A 23,606-nucleotide genomic window follows, 5' to 3' on the forward strand; every position below is an offset into this window, starting at 1 on the left:
CCTGGTCATCAGGCATCCCAAAAAGGCTTCTCCATGGTGCGAAAATGGGTGCCCCTGCTATTCTCCTCCTCCTGCGGTGTCCCACGATCAGTGCTGCGACAAATGGGGCATTCATCGTAGCTGTATATACATGTTTGTTGTTTGCGCGCACTTTTATACTGTGCGCGGGGACGCTTCCACCTGCCTACGTGTGGCGGAGGCGTTGACACCTGTGTGCGTCTTTTGCCGTGCATGGGTTTCCCGTACTCGAATCCATGAATACGGGTTGTTCGCGTGTGTGTGGGCGTTCCGTGTAGTTCCCTTCAGTACTTCCCCAGTTACGCCTTCTTTTTCACGCGTTATTCCCCATTCCGCGTGTTACGCCCACTGTTCCGCCCACTTTGGTTGTGTGTGCCGCGCTATGGGCGCTTTTGCTGTGCGCGTAGCGCACGCCGTGTGTGCCTGCGTGTGCCATGGCAGGATTTTGCGCACGGACAGCGGGAAACACGCGTAGCATCTTCCTGTGTGTGTGCTGGGTTTCTCAAACTTGCGCCACCTTGCGCCTGCTTGCGCTGGGATTTTCGGCGCACGTTTGCTCCATGAATCGACCCCATCGTGTTTTCTACTTCTGTCATAGCTAATTCTGCCTCATTCGTTATTAGTGGCTCTCCAAGTGGTTCTAAGCTTCCTGTTACAGAAGGTTGACTACTGTCAGGAGTGTCCTTATCTAGTTGGGCCTGGAGTTCTTCTTCGTGTTGCTGTTCATTGTGCAACATTGTTTTGTACTGTGTAAAGTTTACATCAATAATAGTGCTTTCATTTGCTTTGAAAGCGTCTTCATAGGAGTCATAGTTATCTAGTATTTCTTCTTTTTTTCTCCATGGTTTAAAGAGTTGTAGCAGGGACATGTGATATAGTTCTTTATGTTGAGGAGTCTTTAATGATTTAATTTGGTATGATTAATTAAATTTGGTTTTGTGAGTTTTACTAAGCTGCCTTGACAATTTGTCACTCTGTATTTACCTTTTTTTTCATCGGGTTTTATCTTATTTTTGTATGTGAAGTTTTGGGCTATGTGGTATAGACACATGGTTTCCAAAGTGGTACTTCTGTTTGGGTAGTATGTGTCCAGTACATTGTTTTTTAAAATGCCCTGGCTGTTGGCATCATGTTTGGCTATTGTTTCTATATCTTCGTATGGTTTTAGAACTCTTTTTCTAGATTTAGCAGGACCAAGACATAGCCATATTATATTTTCAGATTTTCCATACAAAGCAGTACCAGTTAAACGATCTGCTGCTTCATAGGAGCCACATTCTTTATGGGAGAGCATTTTTATGCCCAAGCTGTATAATTTATGAGACAGTGTTTTGTCTGATGACAGGTCATTCCAGAGGTCTTGGATTTCTCTTTTTTCCTCTTTGGTTAAGTATGCTCTATCACATCATGCAACTGCAGTGGAATTGTCTGCAATGTACTGCACATCTACGTTTGCATTCCATAAGTGGGCAATGATTGCATTGTAATCATTGATATATTTTTCTTCTTCTGTTCTTTTTATGTAATATGTATTTTTAGGTGATTTACCTTTAACACTATGTCTAACTGAAGACATAAAGTTGTTCACTTGACATGTTTTTGTAACCGGTCTAGGGAAACCAAAGCGGCATTTGGTGTAGTATTTCCCTTTGTTTTTGTATTTGCGACGACAATATTTGTCAGATTTGACCTTTGAAATTGTAAAATTTGTGCATGAAAATCACTATTTGTTGCTTCCGATGGAATTTCACAAGTGACATATATTTCAATAATGTAACAAACCAAGTGGGTTGGCCAAGGTTTCTTATCATACAACGTACATCTCCATGACGTCGAAACCAGTACTTTTTTGTACCACGCATGTTTTCTAATAGATTTGTAATATTTGATTGTAAAACCTCATCTTTTTGTTGCACTTTTTGTAATAATTGTGTAGCGGACATAATTTGAAAGTTGGATACTGATTTTAATGTGTGTGCATCTGCGTAACATAAAGTTGCTAGTTCACTTTCAAAGAGTAGGTGGAATATGTATTCCACATTTTGTCTAAATCTGGGATCTTCAGAATACATCCGTAACAAGCGGTATTCTGATGCTGTTATTTAAATAGGTCTATCATCGTACCTTCCTCCTTTGTCAGTAGGAAAGAGTAGAGGAAAAGCATGTGCTTCTATACATTTTTCCCATATGCTGATTGGTGATCCTTTTGTTTGACGCATTTGGTATGTTTCTAGTGCATCTTCTATGGTGTCATTAGAGTGCAATGGATAAATTGCGTAATGGTCTAAAGTATTGGATATTGTAGCAGGATCTAGGAGCTCAAATTGACCAGCTTCTTGTGTCTCTTGAATTATTTCAGTGGTATCCTTCAAGTTTTCTTCAATATTAATTTCTTTGTAGTATTCATTATTGTCTTTTAGATATTGCAAGGTTTGTCTAACTTTATGTAAATCTACCAGTTGTTGCCAAATTATTTTGTCTTTTGTAGGTACATCATTTACTAAGATAATTAAAGATTGCTCCATGGGACGTTGCTCTTCTAGAGTGTGCACATTTTGTTTTAGATCTAATGGTAAATAAAGTACTTTTCCACAAATACCTTTCACTAATTCAGAGGGAGGTAATTTTGCTGTTTTTGTTTGAAGGCGTATTATTGCTTGAAAGGGGTGCACTGTTTGAATTATTATGCTCTCATATTAATTGAGTTGTTGTAGGGGTTTTGGTAGTGGACATAATTCCAAATTATTTGTGATAGCACGTGAAGGAGTTTGGTTGCTGTCAAGTTTTGTAGTGCCGTAACTGCAAAGTATTAAGGGGTCAGTTATTTCGTATTTGTTTTCTGCTCTAAGGTAGAGAGCTAATTGAAACCATTTAGAATCTTCATTGTCTTCTATTTTGTATGTTAGGTCTACAGTGTTTGTGTAACTTTTATAAAAAGTTCTACGGCAACATACACACACATGGTTTGGTACTTCAGCAGATGTACTTTTAAATTTCAGTATTTCTTTTTTGTATGTGTGTAGTAGAAGATTGCCATGCATAGAATTGTTGCTAATTTGCTTTAAAGCTATTTCATTCTGTAAGTAGCTTTCACTTCCAAAATATTTTTTCTGGATATAGGCGATTTCTTCAAGTAGGTCTTTTGCTGTACCATGTAGAAGAATGTTATTTAAATTGGCTAGTGCTAAAGCAGGACTTTTAGCATAATACAGTTTATAGACTAGATTTCTTATAGTTGAATGATGTGTTGATATCATTTTGATATAATGGAAGGTGGTTTTGCAAGTAGGTCCTGAAATGCAGGCCAATGAATGTCCTTGCAGTCCTGTGTACTTGCGCACTGGACAGGTATCCATATTTTGCAGTAGTTTAATTTTGATTTTGTCTTTGCCTTTCACATATTGATTGAGGAATTGGCGTAAAGTCTTGAAAGATTTTTTGGGAATGTTACACATTGACGTGCATGGCCATTTGTATACTAGACGTTCTGATTCAGTTGAATGGAGAGGTAATTCTAGGTTTTCTGGGGATATTTTTGTAAGCAGTATTACTTGTTCCATTATGGTATTATTAACTTTTTCATAACCTCGTCCACTGCTATGTATGGCAATTGTATTTGCTTTTGTTTGTATGCTTCTTCATTAACATATGGTTCTGTGCTTGTAGTGTGACTTCACTCACCTCCACAGATACTTAAGAAGTTATTTCTGTTGACATTTCGTTTATTGAGAAGTCTTTTTTGTAATTTAGTTATTAGTTTTGTTAGTGGTTTCATTTTGTTTAACACTAAAATAAATAATTTTCTTTTGAGAAGGATTGCACTGTCTATCAACGCTTCTAAGATTAATTTCCTACAATAGGTTTTAAGGGTTGTTCCTGATTTCTCTCCTGTTTTTATAAGATTTTGAAGGACTTTTTGATGGAACATTTTTGCTAAAATACTTTTTTTGGTATGTTTACTCTGCACTATATCAAGATTTATAGGAGCAGTTTTATCTCTAGTGGTAGCTGAAATTTTGTTAATTGTTTTCTGGTTTGTTTTACATTTTGATAGAGGAGGCAAAGTGCCTGTACTTGAAGCTTGTTTTGTTTCGCTAAATGACTGTATTAGCTGTTTTGTTTGAACTTTTTTTTTACAAATTCTGCTAGAGATGGATGCTTATTTTGGACACTTCTATTTTCATTTGCTCTGCTTCTGCGTTGCTTTCTACAGACTTGATTTTTTGTAGGCATTCTTTAGGGTCTGTTGAAAAAAATAAAAAAGGTATGGGTTGGGATGTTCTGCAATGTATGTGTGTTGTGTGCATAAGTGTCTGAGTAAGATGATAAAGATGTATGTGATGGTGTGTGATTATGCATTGGGCAACTACCACTTGTTGGGATGTGTATTCTTGAATTTATGTGCTACTAAACTGGGGTTCAGATGACAGTAGAAAGTAAGCTAGTGGTGTGGAGAAATACAAATAGTAAATCTAATGATATACAATTAAAACAGTTGTTTGTTCTATAATATCAAAATTCTAGGGGCTGAGTTGGGTCATTTGTGTGCTGAAAAATAGGAATTTGTGCGCCATTCTGCTTGTAAATCTCTGTTTAAGAAATGGGGATTTGTGGACAGAATGGTGCATACTCTCTATTTTTAGGGGCAGAAATAGCATGAATTGACCTTACAGTGTGTTTGAGTAATAGTACAAATATTATGGTGGTATTCAACTTACTTTTTTTCGGGAATGAGCAGGTTTCTTCTTAATTGTTCTTTGTACTTCAAATTCGGCTGCTTCTTTTCAGGAGAATGGTCTTCACTGCAATTGTTAAGGAAACAAATTAATAATTTTGTTTGATTATAGCACTGTTTTTAATTTAGACATAGATTTTTTTAATTGACATTGACCCTGAGCGCCTTCCGCAAAACCATGAAAACTATCTTATTTACATAAGAGGCGTCGCACCAGTTGAATACATATCATATGTTCTTAATGCATAAGCTGTATTGTAATGAGTAACTGTACCAACCAAAATATCAGTTCTATGCCTTGTGGAATTCATAATGTACCACTGAATGCCACTATTCCTGTAACTAAGCTCTTGCAAGTAACAGTGCCTCAATGCCCATGGGCTGCTTGCGCACTATATAAATATAAATAAATAAATACATTTTCCTGTTTTTGTACAAGTATTGTTGTTTGATATTTGAACATACTGTGTGCATGCAATTTTGTTAGAGTATGTTAACTCTTCACATTGTACTTTAAATATGTTAGTTCAACATGCTTTGCAAATGTGTGTGTAAAAAGAAATTAAATTGCAGATAGGTTTGGAAGTGACAGTTGATTATAGGAGATGGAAAAAATGACAGTAAGTTCATTTTATAAATTATACAAGCTAAAAGTCAGTTAATCTGTTTATATGAATTTATAATAATTATACATGTACTATACAGAAAATATGCATACCTGTAGTTTGTGTTCATGCATATGGATATGCATGCAGCTGCAAGTAGAAATCTTGGAGACGTGTACAGTATTTCTTGTAGAAGGTGCTTTCCAATGATATGACACTTGTACTCAGAGAGATTAACAGTACATTTGAAGTGCTGATCGATGATGATGCAGTTAGATGTAGAGGTCTTGGATGTGATTGGTGGATGGTCGTGTGACTTCTTAGCTATAACCAATGAGGGAATAGCACAGAAAGTGAAATGAAAATGGTAGAAGGACTGTCCATGTTACGATATGTCCACGGACATGGTGGTAGTCCGCGGACATCGCATGTTACATCCGGGGATTTTGGGGTGGGGAGGTATGCAAATGAGAATGAGCAGACCAAGGGATTGGTCGGTAAGGTTTAGTGGGTGTGTTGTGCCAGGAGAGAGTTTCTCAGATACTCTTTTTGCGGAGAGAAGAACAGATAGCTGTGGCTGTGTGTTTCAGAAAACAGATTGTTTGGATTTTAGGAGACTTGTGGATACATTGGTTGAAGTTGTATGCAGAAAGCTGTGGAGTAGCTGTAGATTTTGGATTCCCACATGTGGAAGTGCACTGGCATGGAGTATGTGGAATGAAGTGGTTGGACTTGCTACCTCTCTGTGCTACTTTGGAGACAGAGCACCATCCAGACATAATTGTAATTCATTGTGGAGGGAACAGTTTAGGACATCTGTCTGGAACTTCGTGGCAATTTGCAATGAAAGAAGGATTTGGGAAGGTCATGGACATGTTTCCAAATGTTCAAGTAATTTTTTCACGGATTGTGCAGAGACAAATGTGGCTTCGTTCTTCTTCATTTGGTCCACAAATGGAGAAAGCAAGGTGCAATGTCAATAAGGCTGTTTGTGCCTTTCTAAGAGATTTTGGCATGTCCTCTTTTCACAATGAAAATATTATGATTCGTAGCACATACATTTTTCACAGAGATGGAGTCCATCTTACTTATGCTGGCAATCAGATTTTTCGAGGAAATGTACAAAATGCATTGCAGCCTTTTTTGGAATTACAGCATCCATTTTGTAGTAGGTGTTGAGCATTTCACATTTTTCAAACGCAAACAAACACCACCAAAAGGCTCTTTTCAGAGCCTCCACTTCCTCTCAGACAAAACTGCAATGGTTATGATAGGGGAGCACCCCAAAATTTTAGATGTTCGCGGACTGTCCGCGGACTTCTAAAAAATACACAGAGCCCTGCTTCATTTATTTTCACTTCTATTTTTAAACTGTGAAAGGCGGCTCTGAAAAGATCCTTTTTTTGTTATTTTTGTTGTTTTTTTTTGGGGGGTTTTATACACACCACAATAGGAGAAGAGGGAAAAGGAGGGTAAGGGGGGGACACCAACCACAGGGATAAGAAAGGGCAGGTGGAGAAAGGAAGATGTAGAGTGGGCTTTACTTGGGTAGTGAGCAGATCTTCTCGTGCTCTGAGACCAGAGCCTCAAAAGCACTTCAAAGTCTCTTCCCCCTGCAGAGTACTGCGTGGCAGTACATCCACACAACTGTGACCCTCGAAAGGTAAACGTCATCAGTATTGCGTATGGCCTGTGAGGCAGTTTGAGGAATACCCTGTCCCACAGGAGTGTTCTTTGTGGTGACAGGATCAGAAACGGAGGATGAAGTAGAGGAAGTCAACCTACTACGCTTCTCGCAAGGTACAACCTTGCGAATGGCCCCAGTGTGGAATGACTTTAGGTGTCGCTTCATGGTAGTTGTCCCAAAGCTGTATGAACCAGGCCTCCCGCGACTGAGTACCATTTTGCACTCTTTGCAGGTGACTCGGTTCGCACGCGCCCTAGGAACATTACTATGAATGGTAAATAACCGCCACACCCAAGACTCACACCGAGTGCTGGTAGTAGGGAGTTCCTCTACCTCATTCTCGTCATCCTCTTCATCCTCCTCTGCATCCTCACTCCTGTTCCCCTCTTCGGGTCCTTGGGGAGGTGATGGATGGGGTGGGGGTGGTGCTGAGGCAGATGTAGCACCAGGTGGCAGTACTGCAGCCATGGATGCCATCAGGTTTCAGATTAAAATCTGGAAAATTGGCTGGAAAATGCACTGTGTTCTGTAAGATAGCCAGAAACACAATGAGAATGAACTCTAGGGTGTGGCCTTTTATAGGGGTGCTTGTGCGCGGTTCGCGGACATGCGCACTGTCCACGGACAGATCGAACACCAAAAAACTTTTAAAAAGTATGTAGAAACTCATGATTACTATGTGGGACTTGTGCTATGGTGAGTTATTATTGAAAAATATTGTGGATTGCCTGAAAAGGTAGTTTTAAATTGTTCAGGGACACGAACAGTGTTCGCATGTCAGGACACACGCTCAGCGTGGGTGCGGTCATATGATAGCTTCGCGAACATGTCCACGAAGGGAGCGGGTGTCCGCAGGACATCAAATGCACTGAAACTGTTTTGCGCATGCGCATTGGTGTTCTATGGACACTGTTCGGGTCCTGAAACTAATTAAAAGTGCTTCACAAGTGAAACAAACAATTCCGGACAGGGGTTTGTTCTTAGAACAGTTTTAACTCGCTTGCGAACAATACGGACAGGCATAGAATCCTCAGGACACTCCATTTTGTTTATTTGCGAACATCCCGGGACACTTGATGTGTTCTTAGAACAGTTTGAACATGCTTATGAACAGCACAAACAGTTCTAGCGTCCTCAGGACACCCCGATTTTGTTTATTTACAAATATTTTAGGACACCGTGTGTGTTCTTACGACAGTTTCAGCTTGCCTCCGATCAATATGGACAGGTATAGCATCTTTAGGACACCCCCATTTTGTTTATTTACAAACATTTCAGGATACTGCCTGTGTTCTTAGAACAGTTTCAACTCACCTGCGAAGAATACGGACAGATCTAGCGTCCTCAGGACACCCCTATTTTGTTTATTTATGAACATTTCAGGACACAGCGTTTGCTCTTAGGACAGTTTCAGTTTGCCTCTGAACAATACGGACAGGCATAGCGTCCTCAGGACACACCCATTTTGGTTTTTTACGAACATTTCAGGACACTGCTTGTGTTCCTAGAACAGTTTCAACTCACCTGCGAACAATACGGACAGGTCTAGCGTCCTCAGGACACCCCCATTTTGTTTATTGACGAACATTTCAGGACCCGTGTGTGTTCTTAGGACAGTTTCAGCTTGCCTCCAAACAATAGGGACAAGTATATCGTCCTTAGGACACCCCTATTTAGTTTATTTACGAACATTTCAGGATACTGCCTGTGTTCTTAGAACAGTTTGAACTCGCCTGCGAGCAATATGGACAGGTCTAGCGTCCTCGGGACACCTCCATTTTGTTTATTGATGAATATTTCAGGACATTGCATGTGGTAGTTTGATTGCGGACATTCCGAACACCAGCTCTGTTCTTAGAACAGTTTCAACTTGCATGCGAACATTACGGACAGATATAGTGTCCTTAGGACGCTCCCATTTTCATTTCTTTACGGACATTCCGGACACCAGTGCTGTCCGCGGACACCTGAACTGCTTTTTAAAAAAAGACAAGAAATGAATTAGGACACAATATAATAATTTTACTTTATTTTATATGGATGTTAAATTTATGACAGAGAAGGTGAGGCGGAAACAGAAACAAAAACAGGAGAATTGGGGGTTTCAATAGGATTTATATGAGATGAAGAAGGGATGGAAGTCTCATCAAAACGTTTTGGTTCATGGAGATGGTTTGGGGATAATTGACTGGGATATGGTGAGGGGAGACAGGTACATGTGGGACAATGGTATGTAGTTGTTTGTTTCAAGTGATCCTCCACAAAGTTTTTTAAATTGTTAAAATTTACCATGAGTAGGTCCATTTTTTGTACTGAAGAGTCTTATCCAATACTTCTTTTTCTTTAGTATTTTCAATTTTTGTATGGTCTGTATAAAAAAAATGTATATGTTAAATGTATATAAAATAATATTTATTAATTGGTTTATATAGTAAAGTGTCTTCCATTAGGTTCACTATCTTCAGACATTTCCTCATGTGGGAATATTTGAGTAAAATGCAGTACACTTACTAGCTTCTGGTAAGGTGTGTTCTTACTGGTCTGTATATCTGCTGTTGCTCTTAGTTGTGGAGTTTCTGTGAGGTAATGATGTTGGAAGACTATCTTTCTTCTTTTGGTATATTCCGTTTTAGAACATATTGTATTTAAATGAATGGTTAATGTGTTATATATATGGGTTACACTTCTTTTTTATTACTACATATAGGGGCCGATTCATGGAACAAACGTGCGCCGAAAATCGTTGCGCAAGCAGGCGCAAGCGCAAAGAAACAGGCGCACGCACACGCGTGCGATTCATGGAAGTCCCTGCGCGTGTTCACCTCGGGATGTGCGCCCGTGCATGGCGCACAAGTCACTGCAACATCCCGAAAGGCGTGCGTGACGCGCACAGTGAAAGCGCACAACCTCGGCGCATACACCAGAAAGTGGGCGGGACACGGGGCGTAATGCGCGGAATGGGGAACAACGCGCGAAAATAAGGGCGTAACTGGGGATGTACTGCAGGGAAGCAGTCAGAACGCCCACACGCACTCGAACCACACGTATTCATGGAATCGAATAGGGCAAAGCCACGCACAGCCAAAGACACGCACAAGCTGAAACACGTCCGCCACACGAAGGCAGGCGGTAGAGTCCCAGCGCATCACAAAAGTGGCAACATACAGCAATTGGGCCTGTGCGAGCGGGGCACGTGTATTGCGGGGGTGCGCGGGAAGCAACACATGCGATCGAGCGGGGTACGTGTATTTCGGGGGCGCGCAGGAAGTGACACACGCGATTGAGCGGGGTACGTGTATTTCGGGGGCGCGTGGGAAGTTACACACACGATTGAGCGGGGTACGTGTATATCGGGGGTGCGCGGGTAGTTACACACGCGATTGAGCGGGGTACGACGTGTATTTCGGGGGTGCGCGGGAAGTTACACACGCAATTGAGCGGGGTACGTGTATTTCGGGGGTGCGCGGGAAGTTACACACACGATTGAGCGGGGTACGTGTATATCGGGGTGCGCGGGTAGTTACACACGCGATTGAGCGGGGTACGTGTATTTCGGGGGTGCGCGGGAAGTTACACACGCGATTGAGCGGGGTACGTGTATTTCTGTGGTCTGCGGGAAGTCACACACGCGATCTCATCAGGGTACGTGTATTTCGGGGTGCGGGGGAAGTATCCCACGCAACATCAGCAGGGTACGTGTATTCCAGGGGTGCGTGGGAAGTTCCACACGCAATTCCATCAGGGTACGTGTATTACAGGTGTGCGCGGGAAGTTCCACACGCGATATCATCAGGGTACGTGTATTACAGCGGTGCGCGGGGAGCAGCACACGTGAATTGCACGTGTGGGTCCTCCCAGGTGTTCCCTCTATACCCTCCATGGCCCCTGCAGGTGGCTCACACCACAGGGGCCTACCCAGCACATGTCATGCAGGCACCCCATCCACCATGGCCATGCCCACCAGCCAACCCACATGTCAACTTGCACTACTGCCCACCAACGCATGTCCCCCTGCACTCCCAGCCACCAGGGGCACCCTCCACCAGGCCCCCACCCATGTCTCCCACCACCCCCACCCCCCCAGTCACCAGGGGAAGCCTCCACCAGGCCCCCACCCATGTCTCCCACCACCCCCACCCCCCCAGTCACCAGGGGCATCCTCCACCAGGCCCCCACTCATTTCCCCTATCACCCCAACCCCCAGCCACCAGGGGCAACCTCCACCAGGCCCCCACTCATGTCTCCCTGCACCCCCACCCCCCAGCAGTGCAGGGGCAGCCTCCACCAGGCCCCCACTCATGTCCAACTCATGTCTCCCATCACCCCACCCCCAGCAGTGCAGGGGCAGCCTCCACCAGGCCCCCACTCATGTCTCCCTGCACCCCCACCCCCCAGCCACCAGGGGCGGCCTCCACCAGGTCCCCACTCATGTCTCCCATTACCCCACCCCCCAGCAGTGCAGGGGCAGCCTCCACCAGGCCATCACCCATGTCTACCACCACCCCCACATCCCAGCAGTGCAGGGGCAGCCTCCACCAGGCCCCCACTCATGTCTCCCATCACCCCCACCCCCCAGCCACCAGGGGCAGCCTCCACCAAGCCCCCACTCATGTCTCCCTGCACCCCCACCCCCCAGCAGTGCAGGGGCAGCCTCCACCAGTCCCCCACTCATATCTCCCACCACCCACACCCCCCAGCCACCAGGGGCAGCCTCCACCAGGCCCCCACCCATGTCTCCCACCACCCTCACCCTCCAGCACTGTGGGTCACCTGCCAGCAGGCCCCCACCCATGTCCAACCATGTTCCCCACTACCCACACCCCCCAGCACTGTGGGGCACCTGCCAGCAGGCCCCACCCATGTCTCCCACCACCCCCACCCCCCAGCCACCAGGGGCAGCCTCCACCAGGCCCCCACCCATGTCTCCCACCACCCCCACCCCCCAGCAGTGTAGGGGCAGCCTCCACCAGGCCCCCACCCATGTCTCACACCACCCCCAACCCCCAGCAGTGCAGGGGCAGCCTCCACCAGGCCCCCACCCATGTCACACACTACCCTCACCCCCCAGCCACCAGGGGCATCCTCCACCAGGCCCCCACCCATGTCTCCCACCACCCCCACGCCACAGCAGTGCAGGGGCAGCCTCCACCAGGCCCCCACTCATGTCTCCCATCACCCCCACCCCCCAGCCACCAGGGGCATCCTCCACCAGGCCCCCACTCATTTCCCCTATCACCCCCACCCCCAGCCACCAGGGGCAGCCTCCACCAGGCCCCCACTCATGTCTCCCTGCACCCCCACCCCCAGCAGTGCAGGGGCAGCCTCCACCAGGCCCCCACTCATGCCCAACTCATGTCTCCCATCACCCCACCCCCAGCAGTGCAGGGGCAGCCTCCACCAGGCCCCCACTCATGTCCAACTCATGTCTCCCATCACCCCCAGCAGTGCAGGGGCAGCCTCCACCAGGCCCCCACTCATGACTCCCTGCACCACCAACCCCCAGCAGTGCAGGGGCAGCCTCCACCAGGCCCCCACCCATGTCTCACACTACCCCCACCCCCCAGCCACCAGGGGCAGCCTCCACCAGGCCCCCACCCATGTCTACCACCACCCCCACCCCCCAGCCACCAGGGGCAGCCTCCACCAGGCCCCACTGATGTCTCCCTGCACCCCCACCCCCGAGGAGTGCGGGGGCAGCCTCCACCAGGCCCCCACCCATGTCTCCCACCACCCCCACCCCCCAGCAGTGCAGGGCAGCCTCCACCAGGCCCCCACTCATGTCCAACTCATGTCTCCCATCACCCCCACCCCCAGCAGTGCAGGGGCAGCCTCCACCAGGCCCCCACTCATGTCTCCCACCACCCCCACCCCCCAGCAGTGCAGGGGCAGCCTCCACCAGGCCCCCACCCATGTCACACACTACCCCCACCCCCCAGCCACCAGGGGCATCCTCCACCAGGCCCCCACCCATGTCTCCCACCACCCCCACCCCCCAGCAGTGCAGGGGCAGCCTCCACCAGGCCCCCACTCATGTATCCCATCACCCCCACCCCCCAGCCACCAGGGGCATCCTCCACCAGGCCCCCACTCATTTCCCCTATCACCCCCACCCCCCAGCCACCAGGGGCAGCCTCCACCAGGCCCCCACTCATGTCCAACTCATGTCTCCCATCACCCCCACCCCCAGCAGTGCAGGGGCAGACTCCACTAGGCCCCCACTCATGTCCAACTCATGTCTCCCATCACCCCCAGCAGTGCAGGGGCAGCCTCCACCAGGCCCCCACTCATGTCTCCCTGCACCCCCACCCCCCAACAGTGCAGGGGCAGCCTCCACCAGGCCCCCACCCATGTCTCACACTACCCCCACCCCCCAGCCACCAGGGGCAGCCTCCACCAGGCCCCCACCCATGTCTCCCACCACCCCCACCCCCCAGCCACCAGGGGCAGCCTCCACCAGGCCCCCACTCATGTCTCCCTGCACCCCCACCACCGAGGAGTGCAGGGGCAGCCTCCACCAGGCCCCCACCCATGTCTCCCACCACCCCCACCCCCCAGCAGTGCAGGGCAGCCTCCACCAGGCCCCCACTCATGTCCAACTCATGTCTTCCATCACCCCCACCCCCAGCAGTGCAGGGGCAGCCTCCACCAGGCCCCCACTCATGTCTCCCACCACCCCCACCCCCCAGCAGTGCCGGGGCAGCCTCCACCAGGCCCCCACTCATGTCCAACTCATGTCTCCCATCACCCCCACCCCCAGCAGTGCAGGGGCAGCCTCCACCAGGCCCCCACTCATGTCCAACTCATGTCTCCCATCACCCCCACCCCCAGCAGTGCAGGGGCAGCCTCCACCAGGCCCCCACTCATGTCCAACTCATGTCTCCCATCACCCCCACCCCCAGCAGTGCAGGGCAGCCTCCACCAGGCCCCCACTCATGTCCAACTCATGTTCCCCACCACCCCCACCCCCCAGCCACCAGGGGCAGCCTCCACCAGGCCCCCACCCATGTCTCCCACCACCCCCACCCCCCAGTCACCAGGGGCAGCCTCCACCAGGCCCCCACCCATGTCTCCCACCACCCCACCCCCCAGCAGTGCAGGGGCAGCCTCCACCAGGCCCCCACCCATGTCTCCCACCCCCCCACCCCCCAGCACTGTGGGGTACCTGCCAGCAGGCCCCCACTCATGCCCAACTCATGTTCCCCACCACCCCCACCCCCCAGAAGTGCAGGGGCAGTCTCCACCAGGCTCCCACCCATGTCTCCCACCACCCCCACCCCCAGCACTGTGGGGCACCTGCCAGCAGGCCCCCACCCATGTGCAACTCATGTTTCCCAGCCAACATGTCATCTAGATCCCTGGTCCCTATGGCAGCCTCCAAATGCAAAACACCCACCCGAGTATTGCATCCACCCACTCATAATTTGCAATTACATCACAGAACATCAATTGCAAGTTCCGAAAAAAACACATTTCCCTCACATACACCCAATGAGTGTCAGTGAATCTCAAAACACATATCATGAAATGCATGAAACCAATGAGATAACACACATTGAAGTTCACCAAAAATAATATGTATTAAAGGAAACATCAATAGAATAAAAAATGAAGAAACAGAAACGTGAATGTACAAAAATGAAAAGAAGCATGTCCGTCAAAAAAAGCAAAACCAAAAAGAAAAATCCAAAGTAATGTCCAAAGTCAATGTCCACAAAACAAAATCCAATGGGAAATAAAAAAGAAAGCCATTGCTCCATGGTTAAAAATAGAAAAAAATACAATCCAACTGTCAACTATGCACATGGGAACAATCCAGGGTCCATTATCCCAACAAAATAAAGGAAACCTATCTAACTACACTAACTAATAAAATAAACTATATACAAAAATGTGGCCAATGTCCGAAAGGTCCAAATAAAATAAAAACAAAAATGAAACCTAACACTACCTAGAAACTATGTACAAGGGCAGCGGGCTAGTTTCACGGCTCACTTGTGGATGTTCCGGGCCAGGGCATCATCGAACTCCTCCTCAATGTCCCGGAGGCGGTCCTCCTCCATGGCCCCGAGGGTCCGCAGGGCTGCCGATGTCTCCACCTCCAAACCCCTGCGGATTGCCTCGAGGCACTCGGCCCGCCTCAGGGCCCTCCGCATGGAGTTCTCCGCCCTGACCATTGTGAGCCGTGCCTCTTCCGCCCGCTCCGCATCTATGGCGTGGCCCAACCGCTGCCACACGGAAGACACTCTCTGTCCTGGGTCCTCCTGCCCTCCGGCCGATGCCTGCCCCTCCGATGTCGAAGGCCCCGAGCCTTCATGGCTCCCACCACGTTGCTGCTGCTGCTGTGCCTCTGCCTGTGCACTGCCTCCTGCTGCCTGCACATCCTCCGCCGGCTGGGGTGCAGTTGTTGATGTGGCCACCCTTGCTGGACGTCCGACACCCGACTGTGGCAGGGATGCCTCCTCCACCAGCCTGGCCGCACCGTCAGAGGCAGCTCCACAGGGCACCCAGGTAACTGATGGGTGGGAAGATGGCACAGAGGACGACTGGCGCGTAGGGGGTCCAGTTGAGGAGGGGGTCAGAGCAAGCCCCATCAGACGGAGGAATCCGGCTTGGGATGACTCGCAGTCTCTTAATGAAAAGACTGCAGGTCACCTCGCATGGCCACACCAGCCAGGACAGGCTCAACCCGGACCTGGATAGCCACGTCCGCAGGCAGAGGAAGGCCAGTTGACGTGAGCTCATCCCCTGCCTGAAAACTGGTCTGGACGTAGGCATCCCTGCTGGTGCAAGATGATGCAGGGACAGGATCGGGGACAGGATTGCACACAGGCACCTCTGCGGCAGCCTGTGCTGCCTCCTGTCCCTGGTCCTGCACTGCACCACTAGCACCAGTGGGATCCCCACCTCCAGACCCCGTCTCTGGTGCTTGCACGACCTCCTCCTCCACCAAACCCCCCACCAACCTGGATGACTCCGTGCCATCTTCCCCTGTTGGGCCCTGTGGGGTCCCAGCTGCCCCTTCTGCTGCCGAGGAGTCCAACTCCAACCTCCGCCTCTTGGACCTCCCCCCGGCAGCAGCGGCCTGGGACGCGGCACCGGACTCCTCACTCCCCGACGAGATGACAACCTGGGAGGGGAGCCGGGCCTTGCGTCTCCTGCTGGCGGTCGGATCCCCGCCGCTGTGCTCCACAGCACCTTCTCCGCCCTCTTCATCAGTTGACGCTGCAGACAAGGAGAAACAAAACACAGGCATCAGGGCACTGTACAATGGACACATACACACATGACAATTGTACATGAGTGGCATTGGCAACCTCAGACATGTCATCACAATCCCCAACACACATGTCATTACAACTCGCACACATGAGCCATACCACAGCCATATCGCAACTGCCACCACCATCCATACACATAAAACAGCATGAGCAGCCAAAGGTGAGCCAGACATCACATGCAACACAGGAAGTGCACCTCACATGTACACACACCACCACACTTGCATGCATGTGTATACCTCTGCCAAGTGTCGCACTGTTCAGACGGGCATCCATGTCACATCTGCCAATCAGGCTTCCACATACCGCTGTCACATGCATCCATGTTGCATCACTGTTGCACCCTTGTCAAATACACACACATGCACATGTACACAGTGCTGATACATGCAGCCAAAAACAACATACATGCGTGACATCACTGACATGTCTACTTACATACACATTCATCCAAACATGTGTGCCCACACAACTGCATTTGGCATGCAAGCCTACACACACAAGCACCATCCATGTCTCACACATTACAGCCCTCACATGTGTCAGCCCCACGGCCCTGTACACCCCCACCCATACTCGACCCCATACAAACAGATGTGCAACCTGCACACTACTGAATAATCACCACACGCACTGCTCACAATCAGGATGCATGTACACTCACCGCTCGACTCCAGATGGGTCTGCTTCTCAGGGACCTGGACGTGGAGCGCTGGGGATATGCGTTCCAGGACCCTCATCTGTTCTTCCGACAAGTGGCCCCGGCGCCCCTTGGCATCCGCTGCCTTCAAGAGGCGCCGGGCCTTGTTCAGGGTCTTGGATCTGAAGTCCTCCCAGCGCTTCCTGACATGTTGTAAGTCGCAGACTGCCACCCCTTCCGCGTTGATGGCAGTCACGATGTCAGTCCAGATCCGAGTCCGTCCTTCCTTGTCGGCGCGGGAACTTCCGAAGAGGGCATCATACTGCCCCAGGACTTGCTCCACCAGGACACCAACTTAGGTGGCACTGAAGCTGGTGCCCCTCTGCCTCTCTGGCCGGGGGTTGTCAGTGGTCACAGATGGTGTTTGCCCAGACATGACAACCCCAGAGGCAGGAGTGGGTGGGCAACTGGGTCCTGGGGCTGGGCTGTGGAGCGATGGAATCCCAGTCGGGAGTCTTCAGTTCCAGCAGGGGTGGTCACAGCAACAGCACCCCTGGCTGATGTGCAGGCAGCAAATGGCAGGGCATGTGGGCAGCAGGCAGTCAGGCAGCAGCAGATGGCAGGTGGGAGCGTGCTCGGGGCTCTGGGGGGCAGTAGTTCGGCCTTCTGGGCAGGAGCATGGTCTTCTGTGTGCTTACGCGTGGCCAGCTTGATACGGAGTGATTTGGCACGTGAAAAATCTGCACGTCAGCGTGTAATTCGAGGAAAGGCCCTTAGCGAGTAAGCGCGTCTGCACGCATACGCATTTTCATTGGACAGAAGGCCCCTCAAGCGTAATCGCCCCTGTGACGTGACGCGTACAGACGTGCATGGGCATTTCAGCGTGCGTGAAAAACTGCACGTCCGCGTGTAATACGAGGAAAGGCCCTTACCGCGTATGCACAGCAGCACGCATATGCGATTTCATTGGACCAAAGGCCCTTAGCGTGTGAGCGCATCTGTGACGTGACGCGCGCAGGTGTTTCCCTCATTGCACGTGATGACAGAACACACGTGGATTTCCACCAAACGCGTGTGAAAGTTCCCGGCCCCCCGGAACACACGTACCCAGGCTAATCGCGGGTGGAACGTCCCGCGCACCCCGAAACACACGTACCCAGGCCAGTTGCGTGTACGCTCACTCCCCTCCGATCACACGCGATGACAGTCGGACCGTATCCGAATACGGGAAACCCGCGCACGGCAAAAGACGTGCACAGGCGTCAACGCGTCTGCCACACGAAGGCAGGCGGAAGCGTCCCCGTGCACAGCATAAAAGTGCGCGCAAAACACAAACGCGTATATACAGCTACGATGAATGCCCCATTTGTCACTGCACTGATCGTGGGACAACGCAGGAGGAGGAGAATAGCCAGGGCACGCATTTTCGCACCACAGACAAGCCTTTTTGGGATGCCTGACGACCAGGTCTATGGCAGGTATAGGTTTCCACCCCATATCATCCTAGACCTGGTCAGGGAGTGGGAAGATGACCTCACATCCCCCACCCTTTTCTCGCAAGCATTGAGCCCCTTGGAGAAGCTGCTCAATGTCCTGCATTTTTTGGCCACTGGGTCATTTCAGCGGACCACTGCCATAGTGGGGGGGGGTCTCACAGGTCATGCAGTCACGCTGCCTACACCAGGTACTGGCAATCATAACAGCGCGCCCCTCAGTCCGCAGGCACATATACATGCCCAGAACACCAGCAGAAAGGCAGGCCGTTGTCCTGGATTTTTTCAGGGTGGCACACTTCCCCAAAGTGCTCTGTGCCATAGATTGCACCCATGTGGCCCTACGTCCACCTAGGGCCATTGAGCACATCTACCGAAACCGCAAGCACTGGCATTCCATCAATGTACAGGTGGCATGTGATGCAAAGGGAATCATCACCTCTGTCTATGCAAACTACCCTGGCTCCACCCATGACAGTTTCATATACAGAATATCCGCCCTGAGCCGGGCCCTGGAAGCTGGGCAGCATGGCGACACATGGCTCCTAGGTCAGTACAAATGCCCTTGCACATGCATGCAAGTCACACACAGACAAATATCCAAACTAATGATACCCATCACCACCTCCCCAGGGGACAGTGCCTACCCTCTGAGCAACCACATGATGACGCCAATCCGGAACCCCACCACACCACCCCAGGTAAGATACAACGCCACCCATATTGCAACCAGGGGCATAGTGGAGCGCACATTCGGAGTGCTCAAGTCACGTTTCCGCTCCCTTGACCGCTCTGGTGGGCAACTACTCTATGCACCACCAGTAGTGTGCAGGATCATTGTGGCAGCATGTGTCCTGCACAATGTTGCAACACGTCAGGGCATCCCGGTGGACATGGTGGTGCCCCCACATCCCCAACCACAGGCACAGGCGCTGCCCATGGGAGGGGACAGGGCACATGGCGAGGAAGCCCGGACCCAGCTTGTGGCCACATTTTTCACCTAAACTCCCACCCCTGCGGAGTGCACACAGGCCTGGCACATACCAGGTGACAATCGATGATGACAAAGAGACAGTTAACTGTCACAACCCTACCACCCTGAGAAAGTTGCCATGGAACTGCCACATCGTCTGCATCCCTAGCTACTTCAACACAAGCTATCCTGTGTGACCTAAAGGCGCACATATGACATATGACATGATATGGGCCATACACAAGTATTCCAAGGCGCAATGAGGCAGGGAGGGGGGAACAAGGGAACACAGAGAACGGTACTACTAGGCCAGGTGTCATTGGGATCGTGCAAGTGCAGGGGTAGGGGGAATGGGAAAAGTGCAAGGGGAAGGGTGGGGGGGAGTCCAGTACAGGGGAAGTAGCCCAAAAAAACAATACATAGGTCGCCTGGTGGCAACTACAAAGGTAAGTGCAGACAAGTGCTGTGAAGGGAGGGCTGTAGGGATAGAGAGACAGTACTGCATTGCAGGGGTTGCCAGGGAGGCAGTGCAAGTGGAGAGTGGCTGGGCCAGGGACCGAGGTCGGTGAGAGTGGCCCAGTTGCAGCTCCTGTGCAGTTCCAGTGGAGAATTCTGCAAGGCAGAGGCAGACAGTAAGCAGAAGCAAAGAGGAAGTTCTTGAGGTGCTTCCAGAACTGGAGATGATTCCCCTCAAGTTCAAGACAGGCCGGAAGTCTGTTCCAGGGGGAGGGCCCTGCTGCGGAGAGAAATCTACCCCCAGCTAGTTGCTCTGAGAAGCGGATGACACGGACATGCAAGGTGTGCATCACACACACCTGCAAACCAGGTCATGGCCATCACTGTCATGTCACTCAAACCCTCCCAAACATCAACATGACATGGCACGCAATACCCATACACCAACGCAGTAACGATAAGGTACACATTGCCATGTCCTAATTGCACAGTGGCATCCGACACTGCTGCCTGACCTGGAATCAGATGAAATGACAGACCAACAACCTCGGACCCAAAATAAGTCATTTCCAAATGCATTACAACAGTCGTAGACGTAACATCACAAAGATTGCCTGTCTACATGCACATTATGCATTGCAAAATCAACATTGCAGCGCATGTGTGCAGTCTCCTACTCCTGCATCACACTACTCAGCACACAGCACAGTGAACAGCCATTGTGTGTGATGCACACCCTGAGCATCACATCTAAGTGACAGACCACGTCAAACATCACGTTAGGCATGTACTGGATCCATGATCGGTCACAGAACATGTGCTGCCGGGACACAGGGGGCACCAGAAGGCAAACAGTGTACACATGGATATGCAAGGGTGGGAGTACATGTAGTGCATCAGAGTGCAAGTGTGTGGTTCTGCAAGGACATGCACTCCACATATGCATGTGCACTCAAGTGACCATCAGTGTTCCCTACACATCACATGTGAACATCCACCATGTGTACACCCCAGCATGTCAAACCACAACTATCCCCTCGCACCTGAAAGGAAAACACAACACATGAACAGGCATTGATCAGCAGAACACAACATGTACATAGGATACCACCATTACTATGTCAGAGTTCCCATCACACTGCAGGGCAAGGCAACTATCAACAACAACCCCCCCTCCCTCACAAATGACCATGACCCACTGAACAACTGCACCTGGGTCATGGAACCTCCAAACCTCAATTCCACCAGGCCACAGGATCACCTTTACCCTTCGTCACCATCTCCCACCTTGTGTGTAAAAAGATGCCTGAACCCTCAGAATCCACACTCATTTCCAAAATCACAAAATCGAAGGCATAAAAAGGAACCCGAACACCCTCCAGTAGATGACTTGACGTAGCAGTACCTCACAAAGGCCAAGTTCTACCACAATGATGCAACAACCAAGGTAGCACAGCAAAACAATGTCACGACAGGATGTGAGACGTGTGGTACATGACATAGGATGATGCACCATGAATGGATGTGTACTGTCACAGGTCCCCTGTACAGGCGCGGGAGTGTCACGAAACAACCACCCCCACCATGTCCCGGGTGCCTGCAAGGTCAAACTCACACAGGCCCCTGAGACCCTGGTGGGGAATGAGGTTCAGGGATATGCAGTTGGGACAGGTGTTGACACACTGGATGACTGGAATGAGCGGCAGGAGAGGGGAGGAGGAATGACACATGAAACTAGGGAATGCACGAAAATGTACAACCTGCATGAACACATACACAATCCAAACAAACTTGGACATCATTGTCATGGCCTTCTGTAGTCCAGGCTCAGGAGTGGTACGAACCAACCACCCCCTCTAGGGTTTTGGCGCCTGCAAGTTCGGGGCTTACACAGGCATCCGCAACCCCAGTGGGGAAAGAGGGTCAGGGAACGTTGCTTGGATAGGCACGGGAAGCAGGAACAACGGGTAGAGGGTACAGGTTGCAAAATTGCATAGGATCACAGGTGATTAGGGAGAAGAAAACATACCAAATTGAACCACACATATATCCATGCATCAGTACACTCCCCAGCAAGCCTATGCAGAGCAGTTCGTAAGAAAAACAACAAGACACTTAGCTCTGGTTTTGAGTGCTGGCCTCCTGCCTGCCACTCTCAGGTCCGGTTACAGGAGCACTGCAATGCTGCAAAGAGAGACAGAGTCAACAACCTGTACAAGCCAATTGCACAAAAACACAACACCAAACATGCCCCATAGCAACAGACGACTCTACAAACAGACAATCTGTGGTTGATGCTTCATACCCATATATAACATCACCCCTGTGACGGGTCATACACAGTCAATGCAGTAAGGCAGCCGCTGCTGGGTGTGTGGCAAATGGAACACCAATGTGTCACAATTCACACAACATGCAATGTTCCCTGGGTAAGCAGAAAGACCCATATAGCAAGCCATGACTACAGAGCAAATTGCGTACCACCATGACCGAAACAAAGTTGGCAGTGCATTTATCATGAAGTACGTGGAAAAGACATGCACTGCACCCGAGTATGTCCCTTGCTGTATGTCCCTGTGAGCTGCCCCTTTCCATGTCTCGGAAGGCGACATGGTTGATACAAGGGGCTCAATGGACCTTGGTGTACCGGAGGGTATGTGCCACAGCCCCTGCATGTGTCCCAGACAACCCTACTATCAGCAGCCATCAGTCCACAAACACATCTGAGCTGCATTGTGTGCTTCAACACCAATATTCGTCTAAGCTCACCCTCAGTGCTGTGACTAAGCCTGCATGTGCAACTTGCCTGGTGCAAGCTTTGCTGTGTCGTGGCCCCCCTGTGATGCTCACCTTGCCTGGAGTTCCTTGGAACATGTCAGCAGTTCTAGGATGTGGGTCTGCAATCACTGTGCCTCTGCTTCTGCACACATGTGCATGTGGGCACCAACAAACGGGTCCAGAATTCCGTCGTCCAATGGGCCATGTCTGCTGGCAAAGGTGCTCTGGAGGCTCATCCCCCTGCAGAAAGGGCATGAAACACATGATTAATGCTTCAAAGTCATCTGTGTGTGTCTCATCAGGCATCTCATTACTTGACCATGTCAGAGAGTCACATCACAAATCACACCATCAGTCCGTCTTTCACCTCCAAAGTGTGGAACAATATCTACAGCATGAATTGCAACAAGCACATGTACAGGAAAGATATGAAACATACTACACAATGCATAGCAATCAATGTCCACATTAATCATGACACACCCCATTTACTAAAAGCTGAACAGTGGACAATGACACCTAAATCATCCCCACTAGGGGTGTCAACACAAGTCACACAGCACCAGACATGCCACAGATATGACAGTCCAAAGCCCTTGTGTAAAATGCTGTAACACCGAACCATCCTTGCGAGCCCATGGATAAGGGAGGCAGGAGTGGCATATGTGAGTCAAGGAACCCAAGCAGCAAACACATACACAAGACAACCATGAAGGGCCCAGCTGGAACAGACAGTGGATGCCTTCAAAAGCCACAAAGCACCGCACCGTCACATGAAAGCACAATAGACTAGCAATTTTAAACTAAATCAACTATTAACTAATTACACTAACTATGGAAAACCTACATTACCTATTTAAACTAACTATCAAACAGAAACTTAACTAACTAAACTAAAAGAAAAATCAAAAATGGCCACATACGACCCGGGGGGGAGGGGAGG

The sequence above is a fragment of the Ambystoma mexicanum genome, chromosome 4q (assembly GCF_040938575.1).
Source record: "Ambystoma mexicanum isolate Mex_15411 chromosome 4q, UKY_AmexF1_1, whole genome shotgun sequence".
Classification (NCBI taxonomy): domain Eukaryota; kingdom Metazoa; phylum Chordata; class Amphibia; order Caudata; family Ambystomatidae; genus Ambystoma; species Ambystoma mexicanum.